Here is a 15,514-nt window from a genome sequence, read left to right as displayed (position 1 = left end):
CAGAACGTGAACGGGGGAGGGACAGAGAAGCTCCAGGCTCCACGCTGTCAGCACAGAGCCCGATGGGGGGCTCAAACTCACGAGCCGCAAGATCATGACCTGAGCTGAAGTTGGTTGCTCAACCAACTGAGCCACCCAGGCGCCAAGAGAATTGTGATTTATCGTTGATATCCCTGATGAGACCCCCCAATTGTAACTTAGCATACCATTCTTGACAGATACTAAATCAAAGATGAGCATCTCTACCCATTTGATGAAATATTTGTAGTAAATAGCTAAGTGCTATGTAATTGCTAGGAAATTAAAGTATTGTAATAAAACAAATTTAATTAGTATGTTAATAAGATTTATAATATTTTTACATTTTTAGTGAAGCTTGCGTTTCCAAACTTGCATTATCTAAAGTAGTTGAACTTTGCAGTATTTGAAAAATCACTGTTTTATTTGATATATTGCATTCCTCCTGGGTATAAAGCTTCTATGAAATTTGTCAAACACAAAGCAGGTTTTAGCAGTCAGTGGTATTAATGAAAGAGAAACTTTTATCCAAGCTCTGACATGATTGTCCTTAGGATGTTCAGGTAAAGTCTTTATAGAAACCCCTGTCGCACTAACCAGAAATGAGTCAACTTTTTGTTTCCAAAATGAAACAACAGGAAAACCTACAGGAGCTCATAATCACATAGCACTATCGTGGCAAGCTATTGAAAATCCATTATTGCTTTTACTGAAGTGTCCTCATGGTTACTTACATATGCCCAGAGCCAGAAAAACACTTTTATCTCAGGGAATTTCCCAAAATGGAAACATTTTTGTGTCACCAGCCAAAGATGTGTTTTTATGCCTGTCTAGCCAAAGACGTGTTTTCTGTCCAGCAGCGAACATCAGCCCCAAGTTCTAGGGGACAAGACACTCCAAAAACGTCCCGTCTGCTGAGCACTGAAAAAGGATACAGACAAGTCAGCCAGCGTTCACGGTTAAGAGAAAAACATCTGTGCTTTGGAAAATGTTCTTCAGTACACAGAACTGTGCTCTGTGTCCACCAAATTTCCATGAGATCTTTGCAAGATGAGCCAGCGAATGGATAAGGCCCCCTCATCTTCCTTCATGGGTGGCTGAGGAAATTCTTTGCCTGCCTCGCTAATAGATATGTAACTGTTTCTGCCTCATGGAGATAAGGTGCTGATCTGGTGCTTGGGGTTTGTTTGTTTTTCATGCCAGTATAGTTAACATACAGTGTTGTATTAGTTTCAGGTGTACAATTTAGTGATTCCACACTCTCACATACAATGCCCGATGCTCGTCACAAGTGCCCTCCTTAATCCCCATCACCTATCTCACCCATCCCCCCACTCACCTCCCCTCAGGTAACCACCAGTTTGTTCTCTGCAGTTAGGAGGTTTTTGGTACTTTTGTTCTTAACACAAGGAAAGAATATGTTTTGATTCACAGAACAACCTAAGACAATGTGCTTCTCTGTATTTCGGTTTTTTCATTTAAAAGCTGATGGGTTGCGAGGGGCGCGCCTGGGTGGCTCAGTTGGTTGAGCGTCCAACTTCGGCCCAGGTAATGATCTCACGGTTTGTGAGTTCAAGCCCCACGTCGGGCTCTGTGCTGACAGCTCAGAGCCTGGAGCCTGCTTCAGATTCTGTCTCCTTCTCTCTCTGCCCCTCTCCATTTGTGCTCTGTCTCTCTGTCTCTCAAAAATAAATAAATGTAAAAAAAAATTTTTTTAAAGCTGATGGATTGGGGCCCCTGGGTGGCTCAGTCGGTTAAGCATCTGCCTTTGTTTGGCTCAGGTCATGATCTCACCATTCTTAGGTTCGAGCCCCAGATTGGGCTCTGTGCTGACAGTGTGGATCCTCCTTGGGATCTCTCTCTCTCTCTCTCTCTCTCTTTTTCTCTCTCTCCCCCCCCCACTTGTGCTTTCTCTCTCTCTTAAAATAAATAAACTTTAAAAAATTAGAAAATAAAGAAAAGCCGATGGATTAATGAAGTCACTTAAACCTGCCTGATGTGAGGTATAAATTCAAGACACGCAAGTGAAAACTCTGAGTACACATACCTGGACTGTCGCCATTATCTGGGATGATCGATGTTTTATGAGAGAGAAATCCAGGTTCCATTTTCCTGCAAACGAGCCACCCCTCAACCAGCCCAAGTGACTGTTCAGCAGCTCTTACTGCTTTTTTCTAAGACCGCTTATTATCCCGAAAGGATAAATACTTGCAAAGCAAATTATACATTTTTATAAGACATTTAATGTCCTGCAAGAGGGCTTGCTGATAATTAAGTTGCTGGTATTATTGCTTTTCCCTAATCACACGGACTTTGTGTTCTCACGACCAAGGAGTCACGGTTTTAGCTTGCTGAAAATATTCACTGAGCTTGCGGTGAGATCCACAAGTGGAAATATTGCACAGTATTGTCGAACACCACGTGTGGGGAATTTGGCATCTCTCCCTCCCGGGAACTCACTGGTGGGTGGTCAGGTAGAACCCTGTGGGTACAGAAGGCATGTGCAGGTGAAACCAGTGGGTCTAGCTCCTGTCTGCCGGCCCCTCTCTTGCCTTATCTGAACTTCAAATAAGATCAACTACCTCACATTCTCATTTTAAGGATAAAACTAAAACACAGTGGGCATTGAAACCTGAAGGCCGTCCCTTTGTGAGGTGTTCTTTATCGATGGCCTCTTGCTGTTTGCAAACAAGCGATGAAAATAAACCTGGAATCTTAAATAAATTAAACAACAGATTTCCAAAGCCTGAGAGCATTTCATTCATTTCTGGTTTCCTTAAAAAAAAATTGTCTTTTGCTTTCAATTTAGGAAAATTCTCTCGAGTCGAGTTGTTGAAAGGAATGGTTTCCGGCCATTACTTACACATGATCTCTTAGCCAGTTACATTCGGAATCTCTTCAATTATTTTATCGTTCTGGTTGGTGTTAGTTTTCTATTGCTACATAATAAGCCACCCCAAACTTTACTGGTTTAAGTAACAACAACCATTTTGGGGGCACCTGAGTGGCTCAGTGGGTTAAGCATCTGACTTCGGCTCAGGTCATGATCTCATGGTTCATGATTCGAGCCTCGAGCCCCTCATCAGAATCTGTGCTGTCAGCATGGAGCCTGCTTAGGATCCTCTGTCCCCTTCTCTCTGCCCCTCCCCAGCTCACTCTCTCTCTCTCAAAAATAAGTAAACATTAAAAAAAAAAAAAAGACCACAACCATTTTTTTCTCCCATGATTCTGTGGGTTGACTGGGCATAACTGGTCAGTTGTCTTTATCGGGGTTTTCCGTGGTTGTGGTCAGATAGTGGCTCAGACTGGAGTCCTCTGGAGATTTGACTGTGCCACTGTGCCAGCCTCGCCTCTTCCCCTAGTCTCTACTTATTAGTCAGGGCATCCAAAAGTGCAGGAACAGAAGTTTCCAGACCTTCTTAAGACAAATGTCCAGCACAGTCACGCTGTTCCTTCTGCCCCATTCTACTGGTTAAAGCAAACTACAGGCTAGGCGTAGGGTCCTCAAGACCACCTTCAGGTTTGATGATTTGCTAGAAGGACTTGCAGAACTCAGAAAAGCTGTTACACTCATGATTAAGGTTTATTACAGTGAAAGGATATGGATTAAAATTAGCAAAGGAAAAAGGCACATAGGACAGAATCCAAGAGAAATCAGGTGCAAGCTTCCAGATGTCTTCTTCTAGTCGAGTTTTACAGATAACATTTAATTGTCCTGGCAATGATGTATGACACCACGTACAGTGTGGCCAACAGGAGCCATGATGTCTGGCTTTTTATTAGGAGTCGCTCAGATAGGCCTGGAATGCCCACATGACCGACCTTAGTTACTCAGTCTCCAGAACCCCCAGAAGTCAAACTGTTACAGGATGGTCCAAAGTCCCAGGCAAATAAAACATAAGTTAATCAGAAATCACATTGTTAGCACAAACTATCTGGCATGGCCCAAGGCCCTTGATACACGAAGACACTCTAATTAAAGAGGATCTGTCAAGGATTTAGAGATTGTTTCTAGCTAGTCACGGGTTGGTTCTTTCTTTGGATTGCATGAAATTTTTTTTAAGTTTATTTATTTATTTCAAGACAGAGAGCATGAGTTGGGGAGTGGCAGAGAGAGAGAATCCCAAGCAGGCTCCACATTGCCAGCATAGAGCCCAATTCGAGGCTTGAACTTACAAACCATGAGATCATGACCTGAGCCAAAGTGGGACACTTAACTGACCGAGCCACCCAGGCACCTCTGGATTGCAACAAGTTTTGATCATCCCAAGCCTGCTGAGTTACCCCTTTACTGCACTTAAGTCCAACTATGATTTAGTATAGGAAGGTCTCCACAAGGGCATTAAATCTGTCATGCATGGTTTTCTGGGGCCATCTTTGAAAACTAGGTACCATATAACTATTTCCCCCCCTTGGCTCCAATAGAGGTAACAGAATACTTAGGGTGTCTTGTGTTCTTCATGGGATAGTCTGGTTTTTGTTTTGTTTTACCATTAATAGTGTCTTTATTTTTTTTTATTTAATTTTTTAAAATTTACATCCAAATTAGCATACAGTGCAACAATGATTTCAGGAGTAGATTCTTTAGTGTCCCTTACCCATTTAGCCCATCCCCCCCTCCCACAACCCCTCCAGTAAACCTCAGTTTGTTCTCCATATTTATGAGTCTCTTCTGTTTTATCCCTCTCCCTGTTTTTAATATTATTTTTGCTTCCCTTCCCTATGTTCATGTGTTTTGTATGAGTGAAGTCATATGATTTTTGTCTTTCTCTGACTAATTTCGCTTAGCATCATACCCTCCAGTTCCATCCACATAGTTGCAAATGGCAAGGTTTCCTTCTTTTTGATTGCAAAAAGATTTTTTTATTCTTTTTGGAGTAATAATCCATTGTATATCTATACCACATCTTCTTTATCCATTCATCCATCGATGGACATTTGGGCTCTTTCCATACTTTGGCTATTGTGGATAGTGCTGCTATAAACATTGGGGTGCATGTGCCCTTCGAAACAGCACACCTGTATCCCTTGGGTAAATACCTAGTAGTGCAATTGCTAGGTCGTAGGGTAGTTCTATTTTTAATTTTTTAAGGAAACTCCATACTGTTTTCCAGAGTGGCTGCACCAGTTTGCATTCCCACCAGCAGTGCAAAAGAGATCCTCTTTCTCCGCATCCTGGACAACATCTGTTGTTGCCTGAGTTGTTAATGTTAGCCATTCTGACAGGCGTTGAGGTGGTATTTCATTATGGTTTTGATTTGTATTTCCCGGATGATGAGTGATGTTGAGCATTTTTTCATGTCGGTTGGCCATCTGGATGTCTTCTTTAGAGAAGTATCTATTCATGTCTTTTGCCCATTTCTTCAGTGGATTATTTGTTTTCTGGGTGTTGAGTTTGATAAGTTCTGTATAGATTTTGGATACTAACCCTTTATCTGATATGTCGTTTGCAAATATCTTCTATTCCGTCGGTTGCCTTTTAGTTTCACTGTGCAGATGCTTTTTATTTTGATGAGGTCCCAGTAGTTGATTTTTGCTTTTGTTTCCCTTGCCTCTGGAGACATGTTGGGTAAGAAGTTGCTGCAACTGAGGTCGAAGAGGTTTTTGCCTGCTTTCTCCTCGATGATTTTTATGGATTCCTGTCTTACATTGAGGTCTTTCATCCATTTTGAGTTCATTTTTGTCAAACACATCTTTTTAATACCTATATTTTTTCTTGAGATGACAATACCAATACTATTCATAGCACTTAGACTTATCAAAGTAGTTTCTTTTTTGGATGAACTACAGTGCTCTTCCCTGGTCGACAGCGATGCTTGCTTTTATCACTCTTCCAAATAACTGTTGGTTGCTTATTGCCCTGGTACAGTTTTGTGCAGAGTCTTTATCCAAAAATAAAGTAAATGCAACTCCTTTGCTCTTCCTGGCATCTTTATCTTTCATCATAGTAACCTTTACAACTTTGCCGTACTGGGAAAATATCCAGTGTAAGTCATTCTAGGTCAGGGAAAGGGGCAAGTTGGATACATATACTGTGCTTTTATGTGGGGCCAATCCACCACTCATTTCTTGAGGTGGGGCAGGCTGAGGAGACTAGACCACAAGCCCTCAACTCAGCTGGGGTTCAACCCGACTCTTCCTTGTCTCCTGCTAGGGTCTTGGCATCACGGGTCCTGGGAGGGGTCAAGCGCCAAACTATTTTTGATTTTTAATGTTTATTTATTTTTGAGAGAGAGAGAGACACAGTGTGAGTAGGGGAGGGGCAGAGTGAGAGGGAGACACAGAATCTGAAGCAGGCTCCAGGCTCTGACCTGTCAGTACAGAGCCCGACACAGGGCTGGAACTCACGAACCATGAGATCATGACCTGAGCCAAGGTTGGATGCTTAACCGACTGGGCCACCCAGGCACCCGGGGAAGACATTTTAAAAACATCATTTTTCTGGAAGTAGATTGCAGCCAAACTTGTAAAGCTAGATAAACTCTGGCTTCACATCCTTGTGCTCAGTGGGGTATATCTGTGTCCCCGGAGGGCTAAGACCAAAACACAGAAGCACATGATTGAACCGGTTCAATGAGCATGGCCCTTCCATGTTTCTTGCCAGCCTAGCCAGTGAGCCAGATCTCAGTGGATCCTGCCCACTATTTGGTTCTGTCTGCTTGCTTGTCACTGATCACTGCCCAGCTCCCTGAGTCTTCAGGAGGAAAACATTAACAAGCAGCAATGTCCTCTTGCTAGCCGGGGACTAGGCAACACAGCCTGACGAAGGAGCCAATGTGTAGTTTAGGCCCTGGCTGTGTTTCATCTCCAGTGGCTTTCCTTGTGGCTCTATACAAGACGAGGAGCTTTTCCCTTTCATTGGGCTGTGTTCAGAGAATTGGTGTCCAAAGTCCTTTTTGGACAAATCACAACACTTCCTGATCCTCGGTGACTCATGGCAGGATTTTTTTTTATATCTCCTGATGACAAAAAGATGGGCTTTTGAAGTTTCAGTTTTAGTTTGTTCTACCTATCTCTTGACTAACCGCATAATTTCAACCAAAAAAATAATATAAACATGGCTGATTACTCAAAAACCTACCCTACCTGCTGAGCCAGTTTGGTTTTCATTAGCAGCCCAAGAAAGATGTCCCTTCTAGTCTGTATGAAGCTAGCATTTGCTACATTTCTTTCTCCCAGACTTTAAAAGAAGCAATCCCACCGAAAGCACTCTGACTCCTCACTCTCTTTAACTTAAGGAAAGAGAAAGCTGCCATCTTAGTAAGAGGCTCTAACTTCCTGGTTGCTATCAGCAAGAACAAAGTTTGAAATGTAAGACAACCTAAGCTTTTCAGTCTTTTTCTAGCGCTAATTTTAATACGGATGTTTTTCCTAAGTAGCTTACCTTTATGATGCCAAATGGACTAAGGCTTTGAGTGGGAGGGCCTCAAGCCAGTGGCCTAGAGGGTTCTTGGCTTTGCACAAGGAAGAATTTAAGAGCAAGACTTTAAGAGAAAGGGACAAAGGTTTACTAAGTAGAGAAGAAAGGAGCTACTTCATAGACAAAGTGGTGGTCTCTCCTCCCAGATAGGGAAGATGACTTCCCTTTGCCTCTAACAAAAGCTTTTATAAGTTTGCAAAAATTAACTAACTTTATAGGGAAGGGCTTACTCTTTAAATTTTGGGGGGCGCCTGGGTGGCGCAGTCGGTTAAGCGTCCGACTTCAGCCAGGTCACGATCTCGCGGTCCGTGAGTTCGAGCCCCGCGTCAGGCTCTGGGCTGATGGCTCAGAGCCTGGAGCCTGTTTCCGATTCTGTGTCTCCCTCTCTCTCTGCCCCTCCCCCATTCATGCTCTGTCTCTCTCTGTCCCAAAAATAAATAAATGTTGAAAAAAGAAAATTTAAAAAAAAAATAAATTTTGGGTGTATCACTTACATTGGGTGAGTAGTTTTTTCATTGTCTTAGGGTTGTGGATTACCTACAGGGAGAAATTTTAAGAATGTTCAGCCTAGGGGCACCTGGGTGGCTCAGTCAGTTAAGCATCCGACCTCTGCTCAGGTCATGATCTCACGGTACGTGGGTTTGAGCCCTATGTCAGACACTCTGCTGTCAGCGCGGAGCCTACTTTAGATCTTCTGTCCCCCTCTCTTTGTGCCCCTTCCTCCTCTCTCAAAAATAAATAAACATTAAAATAAAATTAAAAAAAATGGGGCGCCTGGGTGGCGCAGTCGGTTAAGCGTCCGACTTCAGCCAGGTCACAATCTCACAGTCCGTGAGTTCGAGCCCCGCATCAGGCTCTGGGCTGATGGCTCAGAGCCTGGAGCCTGTTTCCGATTCTGTGTCTCCCTCTCTCTCTGACCCTCCCCCGTTCATGCTCTGTCTCTCTCTGTCCCAAAAATAAATAAACGTTGAAAAAAAAAATAAAAAAAAAATAAATAAAATAAAATAAAAAAAAAAAGAATGTTCAGCCTATGTAGCTTTTACCTGCCAGAGGGAGTGGGGTCTTGGAATCTTTGGTTCCTGTGACTCTTTTTATGACCTGCTGACTTGTAGGCTAAGGGTCAGCCTAAAACCAAAATGGCTTTGCTTTGGTCAACCTGTCTCCTGAATCTCCCTTCCCTCCTGCCTCTCTTCTGTGTAGTGTTCACGACACTTAAGAAAATCTTTCTACACATATATGAAGATTCCACTTTCAGTTAAAGGGTCTTAAATTCAGAGTTAATATGGAACCCACTATGCATAGCATACAAGCCCCAGAATCAAGAGACGTGAACCAGTGAGCCTAAGAAGCATAATTTGGTTGCTCCTCTCCCTCACCATTCGTGAGTGTTTTCTGTAGATGAGCTTCCACGTAATACTGTGTGTTTTCATCTGACAGTGCCTGATGGTAGGACACAGGAGTTATGTGGTAACAACCCTGCCCGAAGGGCACGGGCTTTGCAAACACACATGGGGCTAATCGAAAATGGCCAGGGTTGAAGAGTCTTCTCTCTCTCTCTCTTTGTTTTGTACACTTTTATTTTTAAAATAACTAAAGACTCCTAAGAAGTTGTAAAAATAGTATGAAGAGTCCTATGTACCCTTCACCCAGCTTTCTCCAGCTGTGACCTGTTGTGGAGGTGCAGTACAATATCAAAACCAGGGACTGACATCAGTAGGTTGGTACCAGACTACAGACCTTATTTAATTTTCACTAAATAACATTCGTTACTTTTTTTTTTTTTTTTTTTTTTAAGTAGGCTCCATGCAGCATTGGAGCCCAATGCAGGGCTTGCACTCATGACCCTGAGTTGAAGATCGGAGCTGAGATCAGGAGGCAGATGCTTAACCGATTGAGCCACTCAGGTGCCCCTGGTTCATTATTTTTTTACTGCATTTGTGTGTGTAGAGTCCCATGTAATTTTATCCCATATATAGATTTGTGTAACTACCACCAAAATCAAGATACAGAACTGTTTCGGGGGCGCCTGGGTGGCTCAGTCGTTAAGCATCTGACTCTTGGTTTTGGCTCAGGTCATGGTCCCATGGTTTGTGGGTTCAAGCCCTGCATCAGGCTCTGTGCTGATGGTGCAGGGCCTGCTTGGGATTCACTTTTCCCTCTCTCTGCCCCTACCCCTCTTGTGCACTTTCTCTCTCAAAATAAATAAACTTAAAAATAATTTTAAAAAATTATGAAAAGACACAGAACAGTTTCATTACCACAAAGGAATTCTCTCAGGCCACCCACCTCTTTGTACTCACACCCCCGCCTACTTCATCCCCCTCCCATCCCTAGAAACCAGTCATCTGTTCTCCAGCTCTGTGGTTTTATCATTTTGGGAGTGTTGTATAAATGGACTCATAAAGTATGTAATTTGGGGGGGAACAAATAATTTTTATTAGTATTTTTAACAAAGACACCAAAGAATTGTGCAATGGTGCCAGCGTTGGATGCAATCCTTGGCCACAAGTCTATACACTCTTTTGCAACTGGTCCAGTGACAGCACAGTCGTTCATTTTGCCTTGTATTTTGCTATGACCTCCACCTTATCTTCAAAATAGAGAAACACACCGTCTGTCCTCCAATATGACTTTTGTTGTCAAATTGCCACTGCTGTATGTACCTTCTTTCTGAGCTCTGCTGTGCCTTTCTTTACTATGGCCATCACCATGACATCCACAGCAGCAGGAAGTCTGTTCAGTTGACCCCTGATCCCTTTCAGAGAGATGATATACAGATTTTTGGCTCCTGTGTTGTCAGGCTAGTAGATCACGATTCCTACCAGAAGACCCAGGGAAATCCAGAATTTCACACCAGAGGACCCACCACATCCTCATTTCGACACCTTAAACATTGGAAAGGGACAGAAAGAGTATGTAATCTTTTGAGATTGCCTTTTTCCACCAAAGCAGAATGCCCTAGGGGGTCCATTCTGGTTGCTGCTTGTATCAGCAATTCATCCCTTTTTATTTCTGAGTAGTATTCCATTATGTGGACATTCTAGAGTTTGTCCAACCATTCATCCATTGAAGGACATTGGAATTGTTTCTAATATTTTTCTACCATACATAAACATTTGTGCTATGAACATTTGTATACATGTTTTAGGGGGAAATAAATTTTTATTTCTCTGAGATAAATGTCCAAGAGCGTGAGTGCTGAATTGTATGGTAAACACTGCAAAAAAAATTTTTTTTTCAGAGTATCTATGCCATTTTACTTTCACAGCAGCAATGTATGAGATCCAGTTTCTCCAAATCCTTGTCAGCATTGGGCATGATCAATGTTTCTTACTTTAGCTGTTCTAATACATGTATAGCGATGGCTCATTGTGATTTTAATTAATGTCACATCTTTTCAGACTGGTTTGTTTGGTTTTTTTTGTGTTTTTTTTGAGAGAGAGAGAGAGAGAGAGCATGTGCATGTGCTGGGGAGGGGCAGAGGGAGAGGGATAGAGAATCCCAAGCAGGCTCCATGCTCAGCATGGAGCCCAGTGTGGGCCTTGATCCCACAACTCTGGGATCTTGACCTAAGCTGAAATCAAGAGTTGGATGCTCAACCCACTGAGCCACCCAGGTACCCCTATTTTCTTTCATTCTTTCTTTTGTTCCCTCCTGCTCCTCCTCTTTCTTTCAATAAACTCTCTAAAGTATAACATACACATAGAAAATCATAAGGGTACAGTTCTAGACATTTCTCACAAAGTGAATACACCAGTTAACCGGGCGGGACTTCAGTTAAGAAAAGAACATTTCTTCTTTCTCTCACCCAGAAATCCCCCACCCGAGGTGTCCCCTGTTCTGACTTCTAGCACTAGAGATTAGTTTTGCCTGTTTTTAAACTTCATATAAATGGAATTGGTCAATATATCTTCTTTTGTATCTGCTTTTACTCATAAGATTCATCAAGTGTTCTTGTGAAACATCTCTAAGAGTGACTGACTGTCAACTTGAGGTAGCAAATACCATGAAGATGTTTTGGAGTTAAATGTTAGGGTTCCAAACCACTTGGCTCACTGGTCACTTAGGCTTAATGTCAGCAGCCACCCAGCAAGTAGTTGTGATGTCTGACAGACACGAACGGTCAAATCTTGTTTGGGGATGATGAGGATAGTGGTTGGGCCAAAGCAACTTCTGAGGTATAAGCCACTGAGCCAACCTCTTACCCTCTCGACCTTCTTCTTGATCTATCTTGTCAGGGGAGTAAGAGTTGTTTTAAGGATAGCTTTCATAGGGGTGCCTGGGTGGTTCAGTGGCATTCGACTTCAGCTTAGGTCATGACCTCACAGTGGTCTGTGAGCTTGAGCCTTGAGTTGGGCTCTGTGCTGACAGCTCAGAACCTAGAGCCTGCGTTGGATTCTGTGTCTTTCTCTCTCTCTCTCTCTCTCTCTCTCTCTCTGCACCTCCCCTACTCATGCTCTGTCTCTCAAAAATGAATGAACGTTAAAAATTTGTTCTTAATTAAAAAAATAGCTTTGGTAATGGGAAGCAGATTACCAAGAAAGAGGGCAAATGAGTCGGAACAAGGATCATACTTCCCTGAGGTGTGATGAACCATCAGCTTCCTAGTACCTCTCAACAAGTGACGTTCCTGAGGTCATTTGAGTAAAGGTAGAGGCTGATGGCCTGATCGGTGCCCCCCAATCCCTTCGCCAGTTCCTTTCCTCACCACTGGTATGCCGCTGCTGGTCGTAATCCGAAAACGTTTGTGTAGAAGTGAGAGCGGATCAGGGGAAACTTTGATGGAAGCTCTCACAGATGATACATTCGTTCTTTGTTCCAGGAAAGAGGAAGTAGCACATTTGGGGTTATTTTAGTCAAGATTAGTTCTAGCAGAGATAGAACGGCTATCTCTAAATTTGGTCCTTTCCTGTCTTCTGAGTTTTCTGTGCCTTCTGCAGATATCTTATAGTGATCATCTGGGGATTCAAACCTTCCCACCCTGAGTATGATGCTATTATAATGAAGTGTGTACTGGGGGCCAGGATGAAATTGTTAGCTGTTTTGTAGGGTAGTCTGTACTGTGAGGTATGTGGTGTCACTCTCCGCAGAGGAGAAACTGACACTGAGAAGATAAGAAATTTTCCTCATGACTCAGCTGCCAAGCGGGGGAGCCGGGCTTGAACCCAGGACTGACACTGAGAGCCCTACTCTCTGCACGGCATCCTACAGCTCCCAGCACGGGTAGGTGGCTGAAGTGAATTCTTAGTATTCGTCTTCTCTGGTTCCAGATGTTCAATGACAGAATGTTCTGCGGTGGGCGTAAGAAAGTGGCCGTCACAAAGTGACCCAGTTCACCTTAGTCCTGCCCTTACTCATGTGAGGCTTGTTCAGGCATATCCAAATCAGAAGGCTGATTACAATTTTTAGACGTAACAATTGGCATGTTACCGAAAGTGAGAAAATGGAGATTTTTACTATCCCGTCCACAAATTGGATGGTTGGGTTAAACAGGTGGGTGAGGGAGCCGCTGAATGGCTGTCACTTTGCACAGGTTACTTGTTTTCTCTGTCTCTTGTTATTTTTACTTGTTAAGTGGAGATAACTGTGGTACTTCTATATCATCCATGGCAAACGCTCAGGCACAGAAGAGCACCTCGAATATAGTAAGTGATTAATTCCTGGGAGGTACCACCACCACCATCATCATTATCATTATCATCATCATCATCACCACCACCACCTGGAGATGTGGAGGAGGATGTGGAAGTGATGGGGTGGTGTCGAGTGGGAGCTGAACTCAGGTCTCTGGGCTGAGATCCTGGTGTGGTTGACAGCTGCCTTTTCTAAGAAAATGCTTTCTGTTGAAGTTTACATTTGAAATATACATAGGTATTGTCCATGCTATTTTGTGAGGAAGGAATCTAATAAACAGAGAGTTTCTTTAGGAGACCAGCTTAATCCTCGGGGTATTTTATTGTATTTAAGTTTATTTATTTATTTCGAGAGACATAGAGAAGGTAAGAGTGCGAGGGGCAGAGCCGGAGGGAGACAGAATCCCAAGCAGGCTCTGCACTCTCAGTGCAGAGCCCGACCTGGGGCTCATACTCACAAAACTGAGACCATGACCTGAGCTGAAATCAAGAGTCGGTCAGTTGCCTAAGCGACTGAGCCACCCAGGCGCCCCAAGTCTTTGGGGCATGTTAAATTAGTTTATATTTGAGAAAGATTCAAATTCAGAGTTAAATATTAATCTTCATTTTGAAAATATTCACTATTATGTTGCATTTTCTCTTTATTTTCAGAATACACTAACATATTCCATCAAGGGTTCCGGGGCTGTGCTAACAGTTTCATTCAAGCAAAACCCAATTCCGTCTTACCAGTCTGCAGGCTCCTCCAACAATGACCCGTTTCATTCCCCTGTGCCTTAGCTGAGCTTCTGTTCTTGGTGGATTCCAGCTCTCTGAAAGGTGAGTGGCCTGTTCCTTCTGCATCACCCTTGTCTCTGGCTGTAGGTTTCACATAAACTCTATGTATACAATACGTAAACCAGATGGACACCATCTGAGTAGAGACTTTCTCCTCTGCTAGCTCTTCGGGATAAGCTGAAAATTTTGGCACCTGCTGCCTGTGGCTCCTTTAGTCCCTGTTATGGCTTCTTTGTTTTAAACTGTGGAATTTCCAAAGTCATGGCAATGTCAGTGTGGGAGAAGAGGGATGATTGACACTTGTTTTACTGCTATGGAAACACAGATATTGACTCTGGCATAACTTAATTTTTGCATGAAAGGTGCTTTATATTAACTGAATCCATACCTAGAACATAGGACCTCCGTCCATATGTTGGCAGTTTTTATCTGTGTTTTAGGAATTATCCTGATTTCTAATGTTATGTCTTCTTTTAAAAAATTTTTTTTAGTGTTTATTTACTTTTTTGAGAGAGAGAGAGAGAGAGAGAGAGAGACAGGGTGCGAACAGAGGAGGCAGAGAGGGAGAGACACAGAATTCCACGCAGGCTCCGGGCTCTGAGCTGTCCTCACAGAGCCCAATATGGGGCTGAAACTCATGAATCATGAGACCATGACCTGAGCCAAAGTTGGATACTCAACCGACTGAGCCACCCAGGTGCCCCTAATGTTAGGTCTTTTTGTCATTCCATGTGCAGGGACTTTAGAATGTATGTAATTGAGAATCCCTAGGCTCATAGGGCATTAGGACCCATTACATTGTGGTCATTTACATTTGCTGCTGGGCATCCATTTTCATTCTATTGTTAACAACACCTTGGTTTTTCTTTAGGACTACCACCTGTCCCACACTCTCTATCCAGGTACTGATATCAACTCTAATGACAGTTGGGCACAGAACCTGGGTCTGACCAATCAGACTATTTCATCCCTGTTGAGTCAGCCGTTGATTCCGGGATGAATATGTAATAGAGTCACACGATCAGCTAAGCTATAGATTATCCAAGGACTTTTGTTTGAGAAACAGGCAAAGAACCATTCTTTCATCCCACCGGACTTGAAATCATGAGCTTTTGAGTCTGGAACTTCTGAAAGCCAGTGTGTTTCCAGGAGGAGAAGAAGGTGATGGTTTGAGCCATGTCTGCAGTAAGTCTTCTCTTGGACTTCTTAGTTTGCTTCTTTATTTTTTTAATTCTTTTGATTTTTTTTAATTTTTATTTTTGAGAGAGAGGGAGAGAGAGAGAGATAATGAGCAGGGAAAGGGCAGAGAGAGAGAGAGAGAGAGAGGATCCCAAGCAGGCTCTGCACTGTCAGTGTGGAGCCGGGGGCGGGGCTCAAACTCACTAACTGGAGATAATGACCGGAACCAAAATCAAGAGTCCAGTGGCTTGGGGCACCTGGGTGACTCAGTAGGCTGAACATCCGATTTCGTCTTGGGTCGTGATCTCATGGCTCGTGAGTTCGAGCCCCATGTTGGGCTCTGTGCTGACAGCTCAGAGCCTGGAGTCTGCTTTGGATTCTGTGTCCCTCTCTTGCTGTGCCCCTCCCTTACTCATGCTCTGTCTCCCTTTCTCTCAAGAATAAATAAAACATTAAAAAAAAAAAAAAAGAGTCCGGTGCTTAACCA

General features: G+C 43.2%; 1 pseudogene; it reads right to left on the bottom strand.

The window, feature by feature from the left end:
- Positions 1-9,835: 9,835 nt before the first annotated feature.
- On the bottom strand, positions 9,836-15,026 carry LOC112860697 (large ribosomal subunit protein uL14 pseudogene; annotated as a pseudogene).
- Between the last annotated feature and the right edge of the window lie 488 nt (positions 15,027-15,514).

Source organism: Puma concolor, chromosome A1 (genome assembly GCF_028749965.1).
Source record: "Puma concolor isolate L17-30 chromosome A1, mPumCon1.1.hap2, whole genome shotgun sequence".
NCBI lineage: Eukaryota > Metazoa > Chordata > Mammalia > Carnivora > Felidae > Puma > Puma concolor.
The sequence above is the reverse complement of the archived record's forward strand: the minus strand, read 5'-3'. Positions and strand labels throughout refer to the sequence as shown.